Source organism: Opisthocomus hoazin, chromosome Z (assembly GCF_030867145.1).
Source record: "Opisthocomus hoazin isolate bOpiHoa1 chromosome Z, bOpiHoa1.hap1, whole genome shotgun sequence".
In the NCBI taxonomy this organism is placed as follows: Eukaryota; Metazoa; Chordata; class Aves; order Opisthocomiformes; family Opisthocomidae; genus Opisthocomus; species Opisthocomus hoazin.
The window spans coordinates 85,909,069-85,934,463 of record NC_134454.1 but is presented as its reverse complement, the minus strand read 5'-3'; the positions used below and the strand labels follow the sequence as shown (position 1 = coordinate 85,934,463).

Genomic DNA, 25,395 nt, shown 5'->3' with positions numbered 1-25,395 from the left:
TTTGACTCAGTGGGTGTTCCACATGAGTAAGGAGCAGGCATCAGGAACAGCCTCCATATGTAATTCCCTGTCTAAAGCACATTACACTTATTCTTTAGGAATTCCCTTCCTAATGAAAATTTACCTTACAACTCATCAAAGAGGAAGGAGTTTAAAAAAAAGAGTACTTTGTCATATATTTTTCTACCTAGAGATTACAATGCAGAATAAATGAGCAGTAGAAATATACCAAAGAGGTCAAATATCCCAGAAAAAGAAAAGTTATGCACTCAGGGCTGGTAGATTCCTCCCTTAACAATGTTGCGCAAACTCTCTTATGATTCAAACTCATTTTATTTGCTTGTAAATTTGTCATATTTAAACTACTGGGAGTGAAATTTTACGTATTAGATATCTGCCTAATACACCTGAATGTGTATCCACCCATTTATATGTAATATTTGTGTAAGTTCATGTGTGTGTATGTATATTGCATATATATCTGTAAGTATGTGAATTTATGAATCAGAAAGGCAGCCAAAATGCCTCAGTCACTTTTTACACTAAGTCTGGGAGGTTTTTTGCCCAATTTATAAAACTCCTAGCGTTTGCTGCTTTGTAAAAATCCTGTAGCCTTACTCTCACAAGACTGGAGAAAAAGTCTGCTAGGGTGAGGACTTTGTGTTGTGTCTTTGCCAACTTATGAAAACGTGTCCCAGTCTCTTTGATGATAGGCTTCAAAATATCCAGGACAGTCATTCATTTTTGAAAGTAATTCTTCATAAATTCTTTCTCTTTGCGAATCTCAACCTGCACATGGACTTCAGGTAAAATTTTGGCAATTAAATTACATGAAGATTCAAAAAATCACAGAGCGGCTGAGACTGGAAGGCTCCTTTTGAGATCATGTGGTCCATCCCATCTTACTCCAGCAGGGTCAGCCCTTTGCAGGTTGTCCTGGACTATGTCTGGTCAGGTTTTTAATATCTCCAAGGAGCAAGATTCTGCAGTCTCTCCAGGTGGCCTGTTCAAGTGCTCAATCATCTTCACAGTAAGAATGTGTTTTGTGATGTTCAGATATAACCTTCTGTGTTTCAGTTTGTGCTCGTTGCCTCTGGTCCTATCACTGGGCACCACTGAGAATAGTCAAGCTCCATCTTCTTTACTCTTCCCCATCACACATTTGTACACATGGATAAGATCCCTCTAAGCCTTCTCTTGTCTAGGCTGAACAGTCCAAGCTGCTTCAGCATTTCCTCATAGGAGAGATGCTCCAGACCCTCAGACATCTTTGTGGCCTTTCATTGCACTCTCTCCCATATGTCCATGTCTCTGATGTACTGAGGAGCACTCAATACTACTCCAGGTGTGGTCTCACAAATGCTGAATAAAGGGGAAAGATCACCTCCCTCATTTGCTGACAATGCACATGCAAGCCAGGAAGCTGTTGGCCTGCTTTGTTGCAAGGGCACGTTGCTGGATCATGGTCAACTCAGTGTCCACCAGCACCCCCAGGGCCTTTTCTGCCAAGCTGCTTTCCATCTGGTCATCTGTGCATGGGGTGGGGTTATTCCTCCCAGGTTCAGGGCTTTGCGCTTGCCCTTGTAGAACTTCATAACATTATTGCCAGCATATCAAGGTCCCTGTGGATGACAGCGTGACCCTCTGGAACATCAACCACTCCTCCCAGTTTTGTATCTTCTCCAAATTTGAAGAAGGTGTGCTCTACGCCATCACCTGGGTCATTAATTAACATTTGTTTTTTTGAGCTGGATTTGTTCCAGAAAAGAAGGCTTACAAGAGACCTCATTGCCATGTTCCAGTAGCTACAAAGAAGCTGGAGACTCGCTTTCACAAGGAATCACATGGAAAAGATGAGATGTAATGGGTAAAACTTAATCTTGGAGGGATTCTGATTAGACACTAGAGGAAAATTTTTTACATTGAGAAAAATCAGCCCTTGGAATAATCTCCCCAGGGAAGTGGTGTATTCCCCAACATGGGACAATTCTAAGATTCATCTGGACAGAGTGCTGGGCCATCATGTCTAGACTGTGCGTTTGCCAAAAGAGGTCAGACCAGACGATCCTTAAGGTCCCTTGCAACCTGATATTCTATGATTCTGTGATAGATTGTATGTTAAATGGTTTTGGCCCCAGTATCAACAGCCTGGGTGTACCACTAGTGACTGGCCTCCAGCTGGACTTTGTGCCACTGATCACAACTCTTTGAAGCCAGCAGTTCAGCCAGTTTTCTATCTGTCTCACTGTACATTTATCCAGTCTGTATTTCATCAGTTTTTCTGTGAGAAGGTTGTAAGAGACCGTGTTAAAAGTCTTGTTGAAGTCGAGATACGCATATTCAGGCTAATCAGGCATGATTTTCCCTTTACAAATCTATGCTGAATACTCCTGATGACCTTCGTGTCCCTCATATGCTTGGAAATGCTTTCCAGGATTATTTGTTCCATTGTCTTCTGAATGATTAAAATGAGGCTGGCCAGCCTGTTGCTCCCTGGGTCTTTCTTCTTGCCCTTACTGGACTGACATTTGCTCTATTCTAGTCCTCAGGACCCTCTCCAGATCACCACAACCTTTCAAAAACAGTCAAGAGTGGCCACACAATGACATTAGCCAGGTCGCTCAGCACTTTTGGGTGCATCTTGTCAAGTTCGTGGAGTTATGTTCATCCAGTTTGTTTAACCGTTCCATAACCAGATCTTCCTCTACCAAGAGTAAGTTTCCTTTCCTCACAAGTCTCAGAGGCCTGGGATTCCTGAAGGCCAGTCTTACCAGTCAAGATCAAGGCAAAGCAGACAATGAGTACCTCAATGAGACCAATAAGACTTTGGTCTTCTGCTGGTCTTTTGTCACTAGGGTCCCTGTTTCATTCAGCAGCAGGCCCACATTTTCCCTAGGCTGCCTTTTGCTGTCTGTGTATCCATAGAAGCATTTCTTGTTGTCCTTCTGCCCTTGTTAGATTCAACTCCAGACAGACTTTGGCTTCCTAAGCCCACCCCTGCATGCTTGGACATTGTCTACAGCTCCCCATTTTACTTGTTTGTGTTTCCACCTCTTTTTTGTTTCCTTCTGACGTCTGACATTATTCAGGAACTCCTTGGTCATTCATGGAAACCTCTTTCCACCTTTGCCTGATTTGATTTGCCACTCAGATTTGAATTGGTATGTTTCCACAATTCCTCTGTTCCAAGGCCCGGACCAGCAGCAAATCTCCCTGGACAGCAGGTCAGCTGGGCAGATGGGGGTCTTTGTTCCCTGCAGCAGTGAGCCCCACTGTTACCCCTGGATGCACCTGGATAACACCTGGTAGACCCTCAGAAAGTTCCCACAAGTACCCTGATACCTAGAATCACAGGTTCATAGTATAATTTAGGTTGGAAAAGATGTTTAAGATCATTGAGTCCAATTGTAAACCTAACACTGCCAAGTCCACCACTAAACCTTGTCCCTAAGTGGCACATCTACATGTCTTTAAATACCTCCAGGGATGGTGACTCCACCACTTCCCTGGGCAGTCTTTTCCAATGCTTGATAAACCTCTTGGTGAAGAAATTTTTCCTAATATCCAATCTAAACCTCCCCTGACGCAACTCGAGGCCATTGCCTCTCGTCCTGTCACTTGCTACCTGGGAAAAGAGGCTAACCTCCACGTCTCCACAGCCTCCTTTCGGGTAGTTATAGAGAGCGATAAAGTCTCCCCTCAGTCTCTGTTTCTCCAGGCTAAACAATGCCACTTTCCTCAGCCGATCCTCGTAGGACTTGTTCTCCATACCTTCCACTAGCTTTGCTGCCCTTCTTTGGACGTGCTTCAGCACCTCAATGTCCTTCTTGTATTGAGGGGCCTCACCAGTGCCAAGTACAGGAAGAGGTTCACTTCCCTACTCCTGCTGACCACGCTGTTCCTGATACAAGCCAGGACGCCATTGGCCTTCTTTGCCACCTGGGCACACTGCTGGCTCATGTTCAGCCAGCTGTTGACCAACACCCCCAGGTCCTTTTCTGCTGGGCAGTTTTACAGCCACTCTTACCCAAGCTTGTAGCATTGCATGGGGTTGTTGTGACCCAAGTACAGGACCTGGCACTCAGCCTTGTTGAATCTCATGCGGTTGCTCTGGGCCCATTGATCCGGTCTGTCCAGATTCTTCTGCAGAGCCTTCCTACCCACAAGTAGATCAACGCTGACACCCAGCTTGGTGTTGTCTACGAGCTTACTGAGGGTGCATTCACAGAATCACAGAATCAGAGAATGGTAGGGGTTGGAAGGGACCTCTGTGGGTCATCTAGTCCAACCCTCCTGCCGAAGCAGGGTCACCTACAGTAGGCTGTAGAGGACCTTGTCCAGGTGGGTCTTGAATATCTCCAGAGAAGGAGACTCCACAACATCCCTGGGCAGCCTGTCCAGGGCTGATCCCCTTGTCGACATCATTGATAAAGATATGAAACAAAACTGTCTCCAATACTGAGCCACGGGCAATAACACTTGTGACCGGCTGCCAGCTGGATTTAAATTCACTCACCACAACTCTTTAGGCTTAGCCATCCAACCATTTTTTTACCCAGCAAAGCGTATGCCTGTTCAAGCCATGAGCAGCCAATTACTCCAGAAGAATGCTGTGGGAAATGGTGTCCAAGGCTTTATTAAGGTCTAGGTAGACAACTTCTGCAGCCTTTCCCTCATACACTAAGGGGGTCATCTTGTAGATAGAGATTGGGTTAGTCAAGCAGGACCTGATGGTCATAAACCCATGCTGACTGGGCCTGATCGCCTGGTTGTCCTGTGCTGTGTGATGGTGCTCAGCATGATCTGCTACATAACTTTCCCTGTCACTGAGGTCAGACTGACAGGCCTGTAGTTCCCTGGATCCTCCTTCTGGTTCTTCTTGTAGATGGACATCACATTTGCTAACCTGTAGTCAATCTGGACCTCCTTGGTTAGACAGGATTGCTGATAAGTGATGAAAAGTGGCTTGGGAAGCACTTCTGCCAGCTCTTTCAGTACCCTTGGGTGGATCTCACCTGGTCCATGCACTTGCGTGTGTCTAAGTGGTGTAGCTGATCACTAACCATTTCCTCTTGGATTAGTGGGTCTTCATTCAGCTCCCTGATGTTGTCTTCTAGCTCAGGGAGCTGTGTACACAGAGAACAACTGGTCTTACTATTACAGGCTGAGGCAAAGACACTAAGTACCTCAGCGTTTTCCTCATCCTTTCCCAGAAGCGCAAGAAGATCTAAAGCAGAGCCAGAAACTACTGCACAAACTTCTGCGTCTGTTGGTTGCGCTTAGCCTCTCCAGATACCAACCAACATTTCCTTGTATTTTCAGCCTGGAGCTGCTACGAACAGTCTCTACCTTTGTCCCTTGCACACGAAATGAGAAATATCAGGACACCTGTGGGTTGCCTGAGAAACCACGGAAGAGATCTCCGACAGACTCAGGCACACAATAATTGCACTGGTGAGAGGAGTCTGAAAGACAGGGCTACTGATTAGGCCAGTCTAGGGTAGGAGTCCTGATGAACCTGTGACCTTATATCAACTTGCGGACTTAATGGGGGAGAATGGAGCAAGACAGAACTACAGGTCATGGCTTGGTGCAGATATGCAGAGGAGTCTCTGCCTATTAGACCACACATCCTTCCAGAACCTCAAATCAAGTATTATGCACCTCAGATTGTATCTATTCAACTTCAATCTCTCTCTGCTTCTCTATTGCAAATGAGAACAATAATATACCCCTCATCTCAAGAGCAGTGCTGTGAAAATAAAATTATGAACATTCATGAAACATTCATCTATTCATACCAAGGCTTAGAAATGTGGAATAAATGAGGCATGATGTCACACACTGAATAGCTAGAGGAAAATCCAACTGCCAGATAGCTGTTTGTGAGGTGAGCGTTATACACTGAATAAAGCAGTGTCCCATAGAATAACGGAGATATTTGACTACGTAATTACGCCTGTGGAATCATAGCACTATGGAACTGTGCATATGCAAAACTGAGGTTTCGACATTCTGTAGTGCTTGAGTTTGAGCCTTGACATTATTTATTCATTAATGTAGTTTGAGCGCAAGAAACATACATATGTGGGTGTATGTATCAATACAGATACACATATATGCATGTGCATATGGTACATAATAATGCTAACAACCTCATAAATTCAACATCTGGTTCTAATTAAACTGAAGGGTTTATATAAAGAGCAGTATGAAAACATGCAGCTGTAACCTGTTGACCTCTATTGATAAAAAAAATGTCTCTGTGAAACTGTGCTTCAACTTATCAAGGGACAGTCATTCATTTTTTCAAAGGTAATCCCTCACAAACCACTTATCCTCTCAAATCTCTACCTGCACACAGTGTTTGCATTAGGGACGTTGATTTATGGATTCCCACTCCTTGGACGGAGAGGCTGACTTCCTGTTGCCGTGGTTACTTGGATCTTGGTTCAAGGTTAAACTACTCCCAAATCAAAATCAGTGGCAGGCACAGCATCTAACAGCCAGGTTATTGACTACCCTAGGATGCTTAAAGGTCAAAGACCAAAGTGCTGCTTACTGCCTTTGGGGTGAGTCAATATTTTCAATATTTTTATTCTGTTTCTTCTGAAGAAGTAGTTGCTGCTCAATTACCACCTATCTGGGTAAAGCAAGGTCATACAAATCATTGAGGAAAATCTTACCCCTACAGAAGAGATACGAATGTAATGAAATACATCAAAGTCTACATGGCCCAATTGCAGCTCACCGCCAGTGAATCATAGGTTCAGCCATCTGTCTTTTGTTTTAGGCATTTGGTTTCTTCAGCCTACATCACTCACCTCACTGAAATTCTCATCTAAATTGAGGAAAGGGGGCAATTTATGGATCTGGAACCCCCACTAAGGAAGAACCATCAGGTTTCTTTCACAGATACCAAAATGCAAACAGAGACTTGGAGGCACTGTTGGAAACCCACAGAGGTGCAGCAATTTGCTCACAAGGCTGTGATTCATACTGCTGTAGTGGGACGTCTGTTCCTTGAGTGGATGGACCTGCTGGTGGACTATCATCACCTTTTGTTGGATTTTTTCTTCTCATTCAGGGTGCTCTGTTCAGAAGGCCTTATGTAGGAGAACCCCCCAGTTCCACCCGTCTTTGAATCAGGAGAAAATAAATCATCTGCAACACCATCACAGGGCCTCAGAGTTTAAAATTCACACACACCCCCTCGTGGTTCCAGTGTATTTTATCCTTTGCTGCTGTGCCAGAGAGAGAACAAGATGATGTGGATGGGTGGCCTGACTCAGACCTTATTTATCACCTCTCTGTTGATCTTTGTGCATTTCCTCCAAATTAGAGCCCGCTTCATCCCATGAAAGACCCAGACTTTAACTTCCCTGAGTCACACTGATAGCACAGACAACACTGCGTCCACATGCAAGTGAGCAGTGGGTGGCAATTCAGGGTGGAAATCAATCATTATTTGTTTAATGAGAAAGGGCAAAGGGAAAGGACAACTTCAAAAGCAAAAGCAGATATGAAGGAGATTATCAAGGACCTAAACCAATGATGGCATGATTATAAATAAATAATCATAATGATCATAAGTAAAAGGGTGAATCAGGAAAAGCACTATTCTAGTTCAGGGCAGACTGGCAGAAAGCCTGTGTATAACAGAATACAATACCGATGTGAAACTGGCCTTTTTCTTGAAGTTTTATGGGTCCCCTGATACTTTGGATAAAAACCTGGCATTATTCATTCACTGGCTAAGCAACATGTGAGCTCTGACTGGTAATTAATACATTAATTTTAAAGCCATAATCATTATTGTTTTTGTTATTAAGTACTTACATAAGAAGTAAAGTGGTCTAGCTCGATTGTACTAGGCTCTGAACAAGTGGATTAGTTAACTATCCTTGCTTTACTGCTAAATCATGCTCACTCTGCTTATAACATTTATCTGTTTTCTCTCATCTTGTATTTATATGGAAAGGTTCTTGGACAACATCCACCTTTCCTTCTTTAATTTGTTTGCAGAATCTAGCACAATGCGCACCCAGGCTGGATCTCTAAGTGCCAGTTCGAAAGAGATAATAAATGTTAATTTGCCATTGGAAAACAGAGAAAATTAGCAGATAAAAATTGATCTTGGTGAAGCTTCTGCTAGGGAAGATTTTTCTTTAGAGAGTTCATTGCATTGGATTTCTAACTCCCCACAGATTGCTGGAAATCAACAGCTGTAGTTAAATTGTTTATGCATCTGACCATTGTTACCGGAAAACTCTTATAGACGATTTTCCTCCCAGTTCTTTGCACAAAGTAGCTACGCAATGCAGCTGTGCAGGAATGCACATCTAAACATTAAGTTACCCATAGTATTTGCATTTTGATAACTCCTCCATTTTGAATAAAGAACCAGAAGAAACCTTGTATCTGGGTGAATCTCACCGTAAAGCTGATTTTAAACAGATCAGTCAAAAGTTTGGCGTTGCATCGTATTCCAGAAGGGAGAACTGAATTACTATGTGATAAATGTAGTTAAGGAAAGTAATTATTCTTCTTAAAGTAATATTATTACCTTTCTAACTTATGGAATTCATTTCCCTGGCTTCTATTTGACGTGTATTATCATTTAAAAGTAACTGTACATTCAATATACAGCACTGCTTTATTGCTTTAGGTCCTTTTATCTTCCTCCCTTTTCCACCACCACATCAGCAACTTTAAATTCCCCCTCTTTTATAAGGGATTTTCTATTCTGCGATGTGTCACCCTGAATAAAACCAAGGTCCTGTAGAATTAAAAAAAAAAAAAATTATTCTTATTGCTAATACACAAAAATTTAAGAGACAGAGACTGCTTTATTTCATTCCAGCTATTTTCCTACTTCTTTTTTTTTTTTTTTAATCAGGATAGCTTTAGAGAAAGAAAGGCAGAAACCAAGAAAACCATCATTAGATAGATCTTCTGATCTTTATCTGCAGTAGCACAGTCAGAAGAGCTAATGCTATGATGATAGCTTTGAAATCTCTTAGGAATTGGATAAAGAAAGTGATAGTGATGAACTCCCAGCTAATAAACACAGAGTGCTTATTTCTGCAGAATGATCAATTTCCAGATGTCCTGAGGCTTGTCTGATACAGTTGATTTACTCATTCTCCCTCACTTCACTAATAAAGCTCAAGTCCAACATCAGATTAGAGACAAGCCAGATTTCTTAAAGGGGCAGGAGGAGGGCTGGCATCATGGCACGAAAATGCTGAGAGACATACTAATCTCTTCTGCCTCCTCCTATAACCACCAAGCTGTCTTAAACAGCTGCCTTCCTCTGCTGAAATCATATGCTTCATCTGCTTTGGGTTAGTACAGTAATACAGACAATTAATTTGTTATCTTGTTAGTGGAAATTTAATGCAATGATCTAAAAGAACTCTTACATATTGTGATAAACTTTAGTGCCTCCAGGGCGCTTCTCTTCCATAGGACTCATTTCACATCCCATCCATTATGTAAATGAGATGTAGAAATAGTTTAGTTCCCCTAATGTATCTGTACACTGATGGATTGCACAAAGTCAGCCCGACTGAAACTAATGAGGTTAAATGCGTCTTGCCATTCCTTTCTACTTGGGTGAATCTCTGCGCCTGAGTTCAAGAAACACAGTGCAAGCCTTCCTCTTCACTTCTTTATGAAGATAATTGTGTTTCCTGACAGGGAGCACAGTGACAACTGCTGCATACCTGAAGCCTCACAAGGCATTACTTAAGCAAGCAGAGCAACTGCTGTTGCTATATACAGCTGTGGGGTTGTCTATGGAGGCTTCAGGTCATCTTCACCTCTGTGAACGAGGTCCCAGGACTGCATGGAAATGCAGGCTGCAGGAATCTGCAGCCTACAACGGCAAGCAATGTTTGAAAACAACATAGTGGTTAGCGTTGAAAGACGAAAGAACTAAGCCCGAGGAGGAAAGGGTAAGGAAATATCATTTTGCTCATCGTCAGGATGAGTCTCACATCACTGTTGCCCCTTCAGCTAAGAGAATGATCAGCTGCAATTCGAAATTTGAAATTTCAAAAGGCCAGTCTCCTGCCTGTTTCAAGCCTATAGTTGCAGTAACTCAGACTTCCTAGGAAGTGCAGTCCTAAGCCTTGCCTTTTGGTTTTATTTGGGATTGCTTTTTCCTGTACTGGTGCAGGAAGAATCACACATCCTCCATCTCATTCCCTTCCCTCCTCCTCTGCATTTGAATGGAGGGGACTAGAGTCAGGACATAGAGGAACAAAAAATGCGCAGCCTCGGTCATGGGAGATGAAGGGATGTGTGTCTGGAATTTCAGTCCTTTGTGTATTCAGATATGAAAATGGATTTAATGGAGCTGGTGGAGGCAGTTCATGTTCCAGGGCAGTACGGGACAGTAACCCAAGGGGCTGAAAGTGATGCTCATACACAGTCTCCTCCAGCCCCACTGCATGTTCTTCCCAGGCCCCCAGCCCTTCAAACAGAATTGGACCAGGATTTGAAAATGTCATGAAAGAAACCACCAAATTTTGTCATGCTAGGAAGTAATGAACATGTGAAACGAAGATTTCCAGTAGAAGTTGGTCAAAGCAGAAGAACATGTCAGTTATATGCCAGTGACAACAATCAATAAATTCAACAAAAGAAAAACTTGAGGCTTCAGTAGACTAATTTAGAGGCAAAGGCTCCAGGATCCCAGGCCCTGTGAACACAGATTTAAGACAAAGGGGCTTGCCAATGGGTTTGGAGTCAAAGGCTTTTCCTGCCCAGAGCCTGAAACTTTCAGTTGAGCAAAAAGTTACAGTTTACAGTTGTTGGAGACTGACAAAATCAAGGGAGACAGACAGAGACCAATGGTGTTTAAGAAACGAAATTTGCCATTAAATATCTCGGTGAATGAATCATTTAACACACAGTGATGAAGAACTAAATTCTCTTGCATAGAGGGAAGGAGGAAAGTTAAAATCTTTGAAGGAAGTGAAGTGAAAAAGAAGCATTTGAAGGAATGTTAGGTGGAAGAGAGAGCTAAAAAGCGCTTTTCTAAAGGCATTAAAACAATTATGTATGCTGAGGGGCAGAAATAAAAAGACATGCAACTAGGAGCAAGGAACTACCGAGAGCTGAGTAGTCACACTGAGATAAGCAGTCATAGTGGATGCAGCTATGCTCACTGGGGAGGAAGGAAATGGAAGATAGGATTTCTTTCTCAAGAACACAGCAGAGGAAAGATAGATGGGGAAATTTTAGACCGTAAGTAATGAGAAAAGTCAAGGGTGGTGTTTGGAGTTGTTGTTTTTCTTAACAACAGGGATGATCATTTTTAAATGTGGCAGATAGAGCTGATGTCCCCTAGGCAAATGGAGTTGGGAGAAGTTTGTATTTATCACAGATTAAATGGGGCACTGACAGCTTTGGTAGGAGAGTGCAGGCATGAAGCATGGGCAGAAGAATCAAGTTGCTAGCGGGGGAGGGATGAATGAGGCACAAGGACTGGGTTGCTGTAGTGATGGAGTAATTTTTCAGGTGCATCCAGTGTACAAGAAGTGATGATATCTAAGAGACGTTAGCAAAATAATTAGCAAAAGTCTAGCTGAACAAGTTCGACTAAGAGACCTCCGCTGAGAAAAAACAGTGCAATATTCCTCCAGAAACAGTAAGGCTTCATTCTTCCTGAGTATGCATTCAGCAATAGACAGTTGATATTTTTTTTATTTCTAAGTGAAATATTATATTTGCATTACACCAGTTTAAGCAGTCCTGTGGTGATGTCGTGTACAAAAAGTAAACAGCAACAGGCATGCTGCTTGAACCCAGCTACCGATAGTGTTACACCAAAGGAAAATGACAACAAGGTGGGTACCTCCACCATCTGACTTGGTCCGGTAATATCTGAACTGGTGTCTAGAGGGGTCCACACCTTTCTACTCACTGCAGATTCAAGCGAAGATGGCTAAGCTGTGGAGGCACTTGGGGACAGGTGGGATGAGGATGGGCTGAAAGTCACAGAGCTGATAAGAGCATGCAAGAGTGCTGACTTCTAAGTTAGTTTTCTCCCTACTGGGCAGCCTAGTCATTTCATTTTTCTTCTTTATCTATAATAAGCTATTCCCCAGTTCATACAATGAGAAATACTCTGAGTATGACACACATTTGAAGTAAAACCTCAGCACTTAATAGATGTCCCTATATACCTTGCAATCTAGGAAACTATAACAGTAGAGCTTTTATTTTTAGAAGGTTTTGTGCTGGCTTTGTTTTAATATCTGAGTCCATTCATCCCACTTTAATGCTTATTTATCACTAAAATGAGTGCTTGCTTTATCAGCACCAGAGATGAAAAATAATGCACACTGGGAGTGCATGTATCGTTCTTCTCTCTCATTTTCTGTATTTCAGATCAATAGATATGGGGTATTATTTTTTACTTTTCATTCTGAAAACAACAGTAATTGACTGCAATGTGAAAATTTAAGTCTATTTAAACAGTTGCATAGGTAAGATTGTAAGTGTTATTGCCAATTAACCTCAGCAAGAAAGAAGTTTAACAGTTAGGTAGCATTATGGTGTATAGGACTTTAATTGTTGCCCTACTCTAGTGGCATTCTGAAAATAACTAAAATAGTCAAAAATTATCAAATATGGTACACTGTTTGGCTTTACCAGCTTGGTATTACTGCGAAAGGAGAAAAAACAGACAGATCCAGAAATCAGGAGTTTTCCTGTAGTTCTTCCTTTCTCTTGTACCCTATTAAAAACCTTAGTCATACACCATTGCTCTGATACGAACTTCAGTGTAAAATCTTTGGTTTTACTTTTATTTTCAAATGAAAATTCTGAAGAAAATACTTAATTGAGAGTAGTTTTCAACAAAATCCATGCTGGAGACTGCTTCTTATAAAATTGTGAGAAGGATGGCAGTGAGACCAAATGTAATAAGGTCAGGGACAGCCTCCATGGAGCACAGATACAAGAAGGGATCCGACTGATGAAGAAGAGGTTAAAGAGGTGAAGAGTGCAAAGTGGAATGAAATAGGGAAATAGATGGAAATAGGAGACAAGTAATAGATTGGAAAGAAGGAGGGAAGTCATTTATTACAGACATGTGTGAAAAGAAGATTGACAAGAACCAGATTAAAGAGCATACTGGGAAAACTCTAAATGCTCTTAACCGCTGACATTTGGAGTTACGCTATCAACTTGAATGCTGCACATCTACGCTTTAGCCAGGCTAAATTTCCAGAGTGCTTTTCTGCATGGCTTTGGTGCAAGGCTGTCTTCAGTTTTCACATTTACTAGAGCCAAAGCAGGATATTTTAGGTTCTTCAACCAATGAACTGCTCTCCCCATAGCCTTGTAGGCTTATTTTATATCACCAGGCAGACAAAATACAAAAATTAACAGTGGCAGAATCCGCTGAAATTCTGACCCTGACTGAGATTTTGGTCAGGCCATCAAACTATGGAAAAAACAAAGAACTTCATTAAACTGCCAAGCACAGGCTCTCCAACCTGTATGTTTGAAATTAAGTTGGTAGCGTACATTATTTGAACAGCACTCCATGTTCCAGTACAGATTTGCCCAAGGACAGAGCCCAGTTTCAGACAATTAATTGCAAAAGCTGACCCTGGAAGGTTTGCAGAAAAACTAGAACTCTAGGAGGAAGAAGCCTAAAAGTATTTTATTTCGTAGTTTGGGCTTCAAAAAGCACTCAGGCCTAGTTTTCTTGTACTGGGAATACTGCCCCGTAAAACAGGTGAATCATATTCAATATTTTGAATTTTGTCTTTGAGAAAAAATTTTCATTTTTTTACTTACACCCTCCTGATGGTAGATTTTTTTAATAACTAACAGAATAGAGGGTTCACCTCATGTAACTTTAGGTGACCATAACCTGAGTGTCTACATGAGAGATATGTGTCTAAGCTGCCATGGCAAGCAACATAGATCAAATTAATACAGTCCTAAGAGTAGAGTGGGTGTTTAATCTCAAAAAGTGGGGTCTAGTTTAGTCCAAGATTAATTACTTTCCAGGCTCCATTGGCTAAACTTTCACTGACTGTAATGAACGCTGAGAAACCTCACATACCGATTTTATGCTGTAGACACCCAGACTTGGGAGAGAGGATCCATCCTCCCCCAGAAGCTCTGTGGCCAAATAACCTCTCAGGTTTAAAATCCTCCTACTCAAGTGGAGAGCCTCGAGTGTTGATGGTGCATCCCTGGGCCAGAAGTCTAAGCTCAATACAGGCACCTGGTTGTATTCGAAATGCCCTGAGGTATTTGAAACATCTGAGGGAGGCTGGCAGATATGATAAAGGGCTTCAGGCAAGACCTCTGCCCTTCTGCAAGAGCAGCTGGAGGCCAGGCAGGATATCCTAGGTATCTCAAATGACAGTTGACAACTATGTGTGGGCAAATGAATCAAGCCCTAAGCCTTCATTTTCGCTTGTCCCAAAGTCTCTTGTGGGTGGGGAAATCTCATCATTGTAAATACCTGCTTGTCACCAATGAAGGAGCAGCACAAACATGCTATGTCTACTCTTCCCTGAGTGGAAGGAAAACAGCTTCAGTACGATGCAGCAAAGTATATCTGCAGTAAATTTAACACGGTGGAAATTTCCTGTGATCCTTTCAGATGGATTTGTTGCCCAGGAAGAAAATCAGAATTTTTTTTTTCTGTCCCAGGACAAGGGTCTTTTGGTTGACATTATAAAGAAGTGAGTATATTTTTTTTCTTTCACTTAGTAAACAGACCATTAAAAAAATTAATAACAAAAAAATAAAACCAGCAACGTAGCAATTCAAAATTTCAGGTGAGAGAAAAACACAGTAACTTACAGGACACAGCTCTACAATTGCTAGTATGTACAGAAGGAATCAATGAAATAAATATAGCATATTGAATAGTTATGAGAACAAACCATCCCAAGTGCATAATTATCTTCATGTGTTTGAAGCTAACTCAAAATGAAGAGGGCAAAATGTCTCAGAATGATTATACAGCTAACTAAGTTTAACATTTCCTCTCCCATCTTGTTTATCCATTCTTCATTGTTCATTTAGTGATGGGAAAAGGCTCTGGAATCAAAACTGTCATGATGGTTTACACACATATATCACTCCAGCTCAACCTCTCAAAAAAGCGTCTAAAGGCAGCCCTAGTTATGGTTCAGTCTTAAGCTGGGTTTCTCCACAAGAATTTCTCTCCTTCCCACAAACATAAGAGACTTTTCATCTAGAGATGCGAATCCTCTGAGACAGGAAACCCCCCCCACCAAATGCCAAAGACACATCAGTAAAGTATCTTCAGTAATGAAGATTAACCATTTCAATGAATAAAAAAGAATGTTTAGCAACTGCTGGGTGTTTTCAGGGCTTGCTGTGCTATTTCTGTATAGCTGCATGGGTGTTTCTCATTCCAGGAGTTAAAGGGAAAAAATAGTGTCCTGTTTTTTTAAATGATCTGGAACCACTTGCCATGTGACTTCTAAAGTGTTTAGCACAGTCTTACAAAAACGTCGTGAAAATTTATCAGCCTAGTCCCCAAATCCACTTGCCTGCCTTGTATCATCAGTCCTCATGCTAATGAAAATACTAATGACATTTCAATTACAGTTCAAGAGAAATGAACTGTTTCAACTGAAAAGAAAAAAAAATTAAAATTTTGTACAAAGAGTATATCATTCTCCTTTTTTATTATTGTTAATTAGATGAAGCATTTGACTTTGATGAAGGCTGGGGACCCACTGTACAAGTCACAGTAGACATAAAAAGTGAGAAACAGGCCACATCGCTAAACAGAGAAAGGAAACAAATGAGATAAGAACAAGAAATGGAGTGGGAAACTGAAACACTCATAATGTTTTCAAGTCACTCAATGAACTCTAAGTGAAGTCATTTTAGGATTTTAGATGATCAATAGAGAGAAGAACACATCTCCAGAGGTGAACTCACTCTGCCTGGGCTAGATCCCCATGCTTGGGTATGATTAACTGCCCCCAAATTTACACACATGGGCTACCTCAGACCCAGACATCAACTTTTCAGAAGTCCAAGCATGGCCATATGAATCACAGGCAAAGCATGTCCCTGCCACCACACAGCAGGTCAGCGAGGGATGCAACTTCACTCTCCTGGTCCCCAAACCAGTTCCCCATCATAGCTGCTGTCTTGGGATTATTGGTAGGATGGGTGCAAGCAGTGCACCTCTGGAGTACACAGGCTGCAGAAACAGGTGGTTGAGCTTCCCAGGTGGCACTTGTACTGCCATGAAGGAGCTGGACAAGAGGCCCCCAGCAGATGAAGGTGTCAGTAGGTGGTGCTGATGACCAAGAGGTGCAAGCATCAGTGCACCTTGATCTTGTGCAGTACCTGTTCCCTCCTGCAGTTCACATTTTGCCTGAAGATCACACACATTCATGACATCATCTTCACAGACTGGCAATGTCTAGTGCAAGTTTTGCCTGTTATGTTGGTCGTTGCTGTCTTTAAAGCCACAAATTTTTTCACTTTATTTTCTCCTCTGTCATGTTGAAGAACAAGAGTGAGAGAGCAGCCGGGTGGGTGTCTGACCACTGACGAAGATCAACCCATGACAGTAGGGAACAGGGAGAAGGTGCCCTTAGAGTGTCTTGCGATGGATGTATGTGGGTGTCGCAGTCTTACAAAGAAGAAGCTGTGGCAAGAACCTGGGACTGGTGTGGGACAGCAAGGAGGGGCCCTTGCTCCCAGGCATGCTCCCTGCTGTGTGGCTTGGCAATAGATTCATAGTATCATTTAGGTTGGAAAAGATGTTTCAGATCATAAGAGTCCAAAGGTTAACCTAGCACTGCCAAACCCACAACTAAACCATGTCTCTAAGCGCCGCATCTGCACATCTTTCAAATACCTCCAGAGTTGGTGACTCAACCATTTCCCTGCTCAGCCTCTTCCAATGCTTGATAACCCGTTTGGTGAAGAAACTTTTCCTAATATCCAATCTAAACCTCCCCTGGTGCAGTGTGAGGCCATTTCCTATTGTCCTATCACTTGATAATGGGGAAAAGAGACCGACACCCAGCTCGCTACAACCACCAGCACTAAAGTAGCTTCCTGCACCTGTGGGTGAATAGACTTGACAACCCAAGGGATGTTTGGCAGGTCTGATCCTAAGCCAAACACTACGCATCTTGGAAATTTTGGAAACTTTTCAGCAAAAAGGTGAAGGGATTAATGCAATGTCTTTCCTTTAAAAAAATAAAGAAAAGAAAAACAAAAAAGTGACCCCGCAAAGCCACGAAAGTTCACATGTTCCAATCTGCTCTGCCATGAAACCAGAACAAATAGGCTGCGGCACAGTTTTGAGAGTCGATTATAAAACACCCCATCAGAACACAAACATCCCACATCGACAAAGTAATCTCTATGGATCTCAGTGGGCCTGACCTGCTACTGCCCTCTTCCTTGTATAGTCATGAATACAAATGCAAGGTGAATGCTGGCTGCCTTCTGTTCTGGTGACATTTTACACCCATGTTACTGATGTCAACAACTGCATGAGGGAGCAGAGAATCAAACTCGGGATAACCACTTGCAAAAAATAGAAGAGCAAGCTGAAGGCATGTTTCCAAGGAGTTTATGTATTTCAGATCTGAAGCTTACATGACTAAGTTGATCCCTTCTGCACTCCCACATTTACGTAGGGAAGAGCCTTGTGCTTCACGTTGCACTATAATTCACTGAACAGACGCTGCCCTATCTCAGCGGGAGAGCTATTCTCCATTCCTGCCATCTCACTTCCTGAGTACTAAATCAGTGCAGAGAAATACATCCCCAGCAAAACTATTTAGAAAATTTTGGAGATCAAAGCCTGCAAGCTTTGTCTCTGGTATGCAATGGAAGAAAAATTATGACTTGTGTCTCATTTTGTTCAAATGGTCCTCTCTTTTTTTAAGCAAACAAACAAATAAACAGCAAATGCCCTATTCCCACCTGGCATCAGTACAATGTTATGTTTGGGGCTTTAATAGCGTAAAAGTCAAACCATTCAAAATGATGGGTCCCGTAGCAAATGTAACACGGTCCCAAGGGTACCGATGTAGTGTATGGTACTGCTGCACGTGGTATTAACTTTTATGCCTTCATCTATATATGCAATGTGGCTCTTTTATAGTTGCTCTGGGAACCACTATGTTTACATAAATTTTAATTTCCTGTCTTTTGTTTGTTCTCTTTATCATCTTTCTAAAACAAAATTTTCCTTGCGAATTTTAGTGCTCAACCAATTATCCGCAGATGGAGACACAGGAGAATCGACATCCTCTGATTTTTCCATGTGGCCCTGGCACTACGCCTCTACTTCAGTTTGGACCCGTTAGAAACTGCGGAACTCCAGCAGGGGCACGGTGTTTCTACCAGAGCAGGCCTGTTCCCACGGCTCGTGGCAATTTTGATCCGCTGTCTCCTGGGATCTGGCCAAAACCTTCCTGCTGAGTTGACATTCGCCATGTTTACTATATCATAACTCATCTTTTTCTTTTTCTTTTTCCTTTTAAACACACACAGCTTTTGAACTGAACGAATCTGGTGGTTGACTTCATATAACCATGCTTGAGTTACACGCCTTTATATTTTGGTGCAAAAGTCCTTTGCCACCTGCTCTGATAACTAAAACAAGGTGTTTACAGCTGCTTGAAATACAGTTTTTGTTCGAGCTTGCAAAACTAGTGCTTTACTCAGCAGAGATCCAATGGCACCTTGTTACAAAATATCACCACAAAAGATTGAGGCCTTAGAGATATCGCACAGAAAAAAAATATTCCGTGATGGTCCAGCTACAGACTAATGCAGTGATCTTCATGAACAGCTAATTAAAATACATTGTTGACAGAATCAAACCTTGCTTGTTTTTTAGGGAAACAAAGAACAACAGATAAAGCCAAATTATAATAGGTCAATGCAGCAAATCCTAGAAAAATACCGCCGTTCTCGGCAGCTGTGGTAGGCATCCTTCCTCTTCTTGAATAATAAAGGCTTTTGCTAATTTTAACCGGAGCTGAATCTGAAAAACCTGCAGTCGCGTGTGACTCAGAGAGCCCCAAGGGAACGGGAGGCGTGGGGAGATATGTGAGTGTGTGCGTGTGTGTACGTCCTGGACCACTTCAATCGCACAGGCCAGATTCATTAAAAACCCTGGCTACATTCCAGCAGTTAAAATTGAAGCAGCATATTTATTGCATTTTGCTCAAATAAATCTGAAAACGTGTGAATCATATTCCTTGGAGAGACAGGGAGAAGAAGTAAACAGTCTCAGGCTCACACTTAGAAGCAGGGTATGACGAAGAACAAAGACGCAGGAGGGTCATCGTCGCAGGGCACTGCAGGATGCTTGTCAAGCCGGAGGGTTTGGGAGGCTGAGGGCTCTGCCGCCATTTTCTCCACCGCTGCTATTCTGGCCTCAGATAGCATGTTTAGTTTTCTCTATTTTATTTATACCCGTGCACACACACAAGCGCGTGTATATTTTAAAGAGCTTCTTAGCTTATGCAACTCCACTCTGCAGCTCTCTGTGGTTTTCCAGATGCTGTTCATGACGCTGGCACCTCACCCCAATCGCAGCTGCATTCAGCTGGGATTCAATTACAGCCTGTCTTGCAAAGGCAGATTGGTTTCTCAAAGATAACATATTTTGGGGAGGGACTTTAGTTTTTTTCCTCCCAAAAAGCAATTTTTGTGAAGAAAGGATAGGCATGACTTGCAGCTTGATCTTGTCAGGTGCTGAATGCCTCCAGACAGGTCCTTAGCACCCTTGATATTGTTTTACTTCAGCACTTTGTAGAGAGCACACAGCACCCCACAGGGTTCAATTCTGTGAGATTAAAGTGCTGGCAGTGAAGGCTCCAAGCCTGCTGCTCCTGTGGGGAAACTATCAGAAATGGTACGTTATGTTGATAACCAGTTTTCTCATGACTGATTTTGTGAACAGGGATTGGCTTAAAATTAGCAAACCTAGTCATCAATTTTTTGGGGGTAGATTTTTTAGGAAAGGAGGGTAGATAGCTGTTGCAAAACAAGGAGGTGACTGAACTGTCCTCCAAGGCTTTCTCCGCGCCCTGGACCTTCTTCTTCCTTGGCCAATGTGTAGCTCTTCGCAGGGTGATGCTGCACAGAGAGAAGTCCCATGGCTTGGCTGGCTGGGATGCAGGCAGCACAGGAGGTGAAGAGCTGGATGTGGCTACCCTACGGGCAGGCTCGGAGAGAAGGGACAGGTCTGCAGGGCTGTGATGGACTCTGAGAGACTGGTGTTGGGACCAAGAGCAGCACAAGCGCTGGAAGGATGACAGGTTTTGAGCTTCCAGTCCTTGTTTTCACTTAACCACATTTTCCTATTCAATTATCGGTTGCACTAATGAACGCAAATTAACAATGTTGTTACTTCTTTCCAGCTGTGGATGGTGCTCAGAGAAGCTTAGCACAGTACTAGGACTCGGGACACAGATGCGCTGCTTCTAAAGCATCTTGAGAAATCAAACAGAGCGAAGTCACACATCACACACCTCATACGCACATAATACATACATTTCTGATATTAGGCAACAAAATAAGCTGCCTGACTTTTGGGGATGGTGATTGCCCATGGTGTTTGGTGAAATCCTCAGGAACAGCCAATAGATGGTACCTTGGCAACCCAGGTGATAAAACACGGAGTTTTGGTGACTAATATCTTAAAGCCACTTTGGCAAGTGCTGGTCTACAGTCCCCTGCCTCAGTTTCTCCTATCCATAATAGGAGCAGAACACTTCTTGTCTGAACTATGGGGCTGGCAAAAATAGTGAGCAATATGAAGATAAAAAAAAATTGCTTGTTCCAAAGAAGATATGGTACTTATTAAATGAAAGCATGCTGAGGCTGTTTGCTCTTTTTTTGATTGGACAGGGAGACAATAAGAACCTTTTTTATTACTTGTGTGCAGCTCTAGCTTTCCTCAGTCCTTCTATCGGTGATTTATATGCATGCCGTTAAATCCAACTGCCCTTTTCAGAGACTTACTGAAGTCTCCTAGTTGCAGGGGAAGCAGCTTTAGCACAAAGAGAACAGACCCAGGAAAGAAAACTGCATGGCTTTGATGGAGCCATTTCTTCAGATTAATGAAGACCGGACAGGTAAGGCAGACAAAGCAGCAATGAGGGCAGCACAGGCATGGTGCAGCAGCAGCCTCAGTCTGTGTCCTCCTTGTGTCTCTGAAGGGCTGACAGAGCACTGCGCTTTCACAGCTCTCTCCCTGCCTGTTTGACATATTTAGCTGCAGTGAGAAAGCTTGCAGGGGCCACGAAGAAACCATCTGCATTAGAGAGGCGTAAAAATGGCTTGCAGCTGAGAGCAGCTTGGCACAGCTTCTACAAGCCCACCCGGGAAGTCACTTCTGCTGGGTCCCATGGCCCCGGGCACAGGTAGCGAGGTGGACCTGGGTTTTACTTTGCAAAACTTCACTGATCAGGGTTTGGCTTTGGAAAACAGCATCCACTGGTGGTTCAGACTGAGCTCCTGTTTAATCTGAATTCTAATTTTTAATAGTAGGTTTGCATGTGTCTCATAGTGCCTTTTGCTTGAGCAGTGCAAAACATTTATACATATTTATTAAGAAATGTGGCTACTGAGAACCCCTGGAAGTGAGAAACATGGTCCTTATTTCTAGTGAGTGAAACTAAGCAATCCCATTGATTTTGTATCACGATTTCTCTTGAGTTTCAGTGGGGAGGCATGCACTGTATCCAAAAGCAGACTTTCTGTATTAGTAGTATCTGTATGGGCATTTCAGATAACAACAGTCTTTAATTCCCCAAATAATGTTTCCTTTTCTAATTAGTCAATTGAAGACACAAAGAGTAATTGAAGGTCCATTCATTTGGTCCTAGGGGAACATCCCCATCATAGCAGTGTGATGTTGACATGAGACGGTAGCAAAAGGACTGGGAAGTAAATGAGGGATTTGAGCCACAGAGGAAGACAACACTACAGACTTTCAACATCCCTGGCCTTCCTGATGTGTAATGCAAGAAACAGCCATTAATAATTATTTTAACGACCTGATCCTCAAGTACACTAAATAAAATATAGCACAAAGGAGCAAAAGGGAACATGTCTACCCTTCCTGTGCTAGGCACCTAAAGCCTGTACCTCTCCTTTTCCTGTATCTGTACAGCTGTACTGGCATATTTATAAAATAAAATAAAATATAATAAAATAAAATAAAATAAAATAAAATAAAATAAAATAAAATAAAATAAAATAAAATAAAAAAAAAAAATAAAATAAAATAAAAATTAATTCATCAGTTTGATGCATGTATATTTAGTTGAAAAGTTTCTACTAAATGGAGGGAGGGTTGTGAAGCTAAATCTCTGTGTGTGACATCAAAGATCTGGCTACAGAAATGTATTTATTAAGTCTAAGCAGGACATTAGTGAACACAGTTTAAAAATAAAAGAATGGATCTCGAAAGGCAGTGCCAGGTCTCTGCTAATTCCCTCCTCCCTCATCAAATACATTTTCCTTTGAGGAAAAATAAAAGCCTGCAGATCATTTGTGTAGCACATTATTTGCCGCCTGCAAATAGAAACCGGCGTGTTACAGGCCTCCGAAAAATGCAGTTTGTAACTGTAAGACCAACTGATCCTCAACTGTGGTGGCACTTTGTGGCCCCCACATGCAAACAATCATCTGTTGATTCCCAAGGCCTCCAGCTTCAAACCCACTCTTGTTTTCAAGAGGCATCCAGTTGCAGGCAAGGCACTGTCCTTGCTAATTCTCCCTGCCCGGAGGCTGCTCGGTATTTCTGCTGCTCGCTTGAAGTGTTGTCAAAATAACGACGGCTTGAAAGCAGAATTATTGGATGTTAGTTTTTCGCTGTTTTGGCGTAGAGGCAATGAACTCATAGTCTTACAAATGGGCTTTTATTACTGCCCTCTTCACACCTCTGCCAGAAAGGATATTGAGGAATATGATATGGTAAATATGGAGCACTGAGAGGAGGGATGGAGTAGATCAGCCACCACTGCAGTGTTTCCCAGGGCAAATTTCAGTGAATCAAAGGCCATTGAGGAAAGCTGCTTATGCCTCTGTGTTCTGTATAAGCACATTACTGTATGTACACCACAAACAAATCTTCTTTATGGACTACAGGGAAGACAGGGAGGGATCCTACAGAATGAGACTGGAAAACAAAATGCTCTCAAACCATATCTCAGATCTGGATCACCACAGCAACAATTTGCATTTCCATTGCCCCTTTCCTATCAAAGGTACAAATACTCAGATCACTGTGGTATACCACCAAAGTGTGCATGTGAGGTATACAACAGTTATGCAGCACACACAAAACTGCTGAGCCAGTAGTTCAGGACGGGCTGCCACCGTAACATGATGGCTTGGATTAGGTGGCTTAGGCTGTGATGGGTAGGGATAAAGCTTGTGACTGCACTCCCTCCTAGCCAAGACAGCACTCATCTAGTTCAAACAGCAAGGATTTGTGCTTTTGCTGGTACATTTAGGTAGACTAATATCAACTAACCGAAAGTACCTGAAAGTTAGATGGGTATGGTCAGAGCTGGTGACTCAGGGTTTGAAGATGTTTATCTCACAACAGAGACTCCATTGACTCCTCTCCATGGACCATAATTGCTAACCTATCCACTTGTCATTAGCCTCTCTCATCCCAAAGGAAGCAGCTTTTAATTTCTGCTACTGAATGAGACCTTATCACTGGTGGAAAATGGTACATTACTACTAGTGTGAGGCATTCCGATAACATGGAACATTTTCTTGGTGCGGACTCTGGGGAAGACACAGGATCTACTGAATCTCTAACAGTTCAAGTCACAACCCTCACTTCCTTGTGGTGCTTTTTACAGGTAATTATGGGGCTTCACTTTACTAAGCATGTGATAAATTAAACACACATTAAAAAAACGCACCTGAATTTAAGTGGAAGAGTTAATAGGTGAGCACTGAAGGAGAGAACATCATGGGCTAGGAAATATTAATTCCTGCTCAGGGGCTTGAACTTCCTGTTAGACATCTCCCAATAGATACAATGAATCTTTTTTGGTAGAAAACAGCAGCCCTTAGTTTCGCCTGGAAAAGGCACCCAACAAACTCAGAAGAACGACAAAAAACAGAGTCTAAAGTAGAGGGGCTTCATCTATGTACAAATTAAGAGCCACAAGAGAAATTGCTTTTTTGTTTGGGTGAAAATTACTTCATTAATATCAACAGGACAAAGATTGTAAGGGAGGTGTGGGTGGTAAGCTGAGCATGGTATTCTGACCAGTGTGCAGATAGACACGGAAAGAGAGAATCCACAGAAACAAATACTGCCAGCTGCTGCAGTCTTAACATCTTGTAATTTTATTGCACTACACTTTTCTTAAAAGCAGAAACTTCTCAAAAAGGGTGATGAGTGCATCTCAGATGTCTTTAATGAAAACAAAGAGTTACTTGTGACGGGGATGAGAAAAAAACACTTACTACACCCTGGAAATATGTGAAACAACAAGTTGCATATAAAGGAAACTGCCTTTTTCGTATCGGTAAATATTGAAAAAAATTCAGTCATTCCCCAAATTGCTGGTGCTTGAGAATTTTAGAAGTATTTGGGATGTTAGGACAATGGGATCAATGTCTTCAGGTAACAATTCATGAGAAGAAGGAAGCCTTAATGGAATTCTTTACTGGGAAGCTGTTGAAAAAGTCAGCTGTCTCTGCAGTAACCCTGAGGGTATATTTTTATGGTGCTCTGACAGCCCCTATAGCCTGCTATAGGAGGGCAGCAGCACAACCAAGCCTGCAGTATAAATCTTCTCCCCTACACGTCCACTGTGCTACGGGTATCGTCATGTCGGCAAACTCTAGGACAACAAGTCCTGCACTTCCGCGCTCAGGAAGAGACAGAGCTGTTGAGGAAGTATTAGTGTAAATGGTGGTGGTGTAAGGAGATATTGTTGATTGCCCTCATAAATAAATGAAATAAACTTATCTCACAAAACCAGCTTACAAAGGTCAGAAAGTTGGAAAAACTATTGGCATAAGGGAGCTTAGCTAAACAAAACAGACGTTGGGCTGTTTAAACTACATGGGCTTATAGAAAAGGTACATATGGACTGCTTTTATGGACTGCCACCCAAAACAATCGGCTTTCACAGGTTTTGGGTGACGCATAGGGTAGTCTTCTCCAGTGTGACAGATACCACTCGCTTGAACGAAAATGTAGTTAAAAAACTCTCAGGTGAACACCTTATTACTTTCTCCCAAAGACTTTACAGGCTCTATACCTATCCTCCAGCCTGGATTTTGATCCTTACAGTAAAATCACACTCCAGGATTGACCTGGTCTGTCTCCATCTCCAAAGGGCG

At 42.3% G+C, this 25,395-nt stretch overlaps 1 protein-coding gene across 5 annotated transcripts in view; it reads right to left on the bottom strand.

Annotated features, from left to right (window-relative positions):
* The window catches only part of SETBP1 (SET binding protein 1), a 272,596-nt gene that overhangs the window by 11,656 nt on the left and 235,545 nt on the right, over positions 1-25,395 (bottom strand). The window lies entirely within an intron of this gene.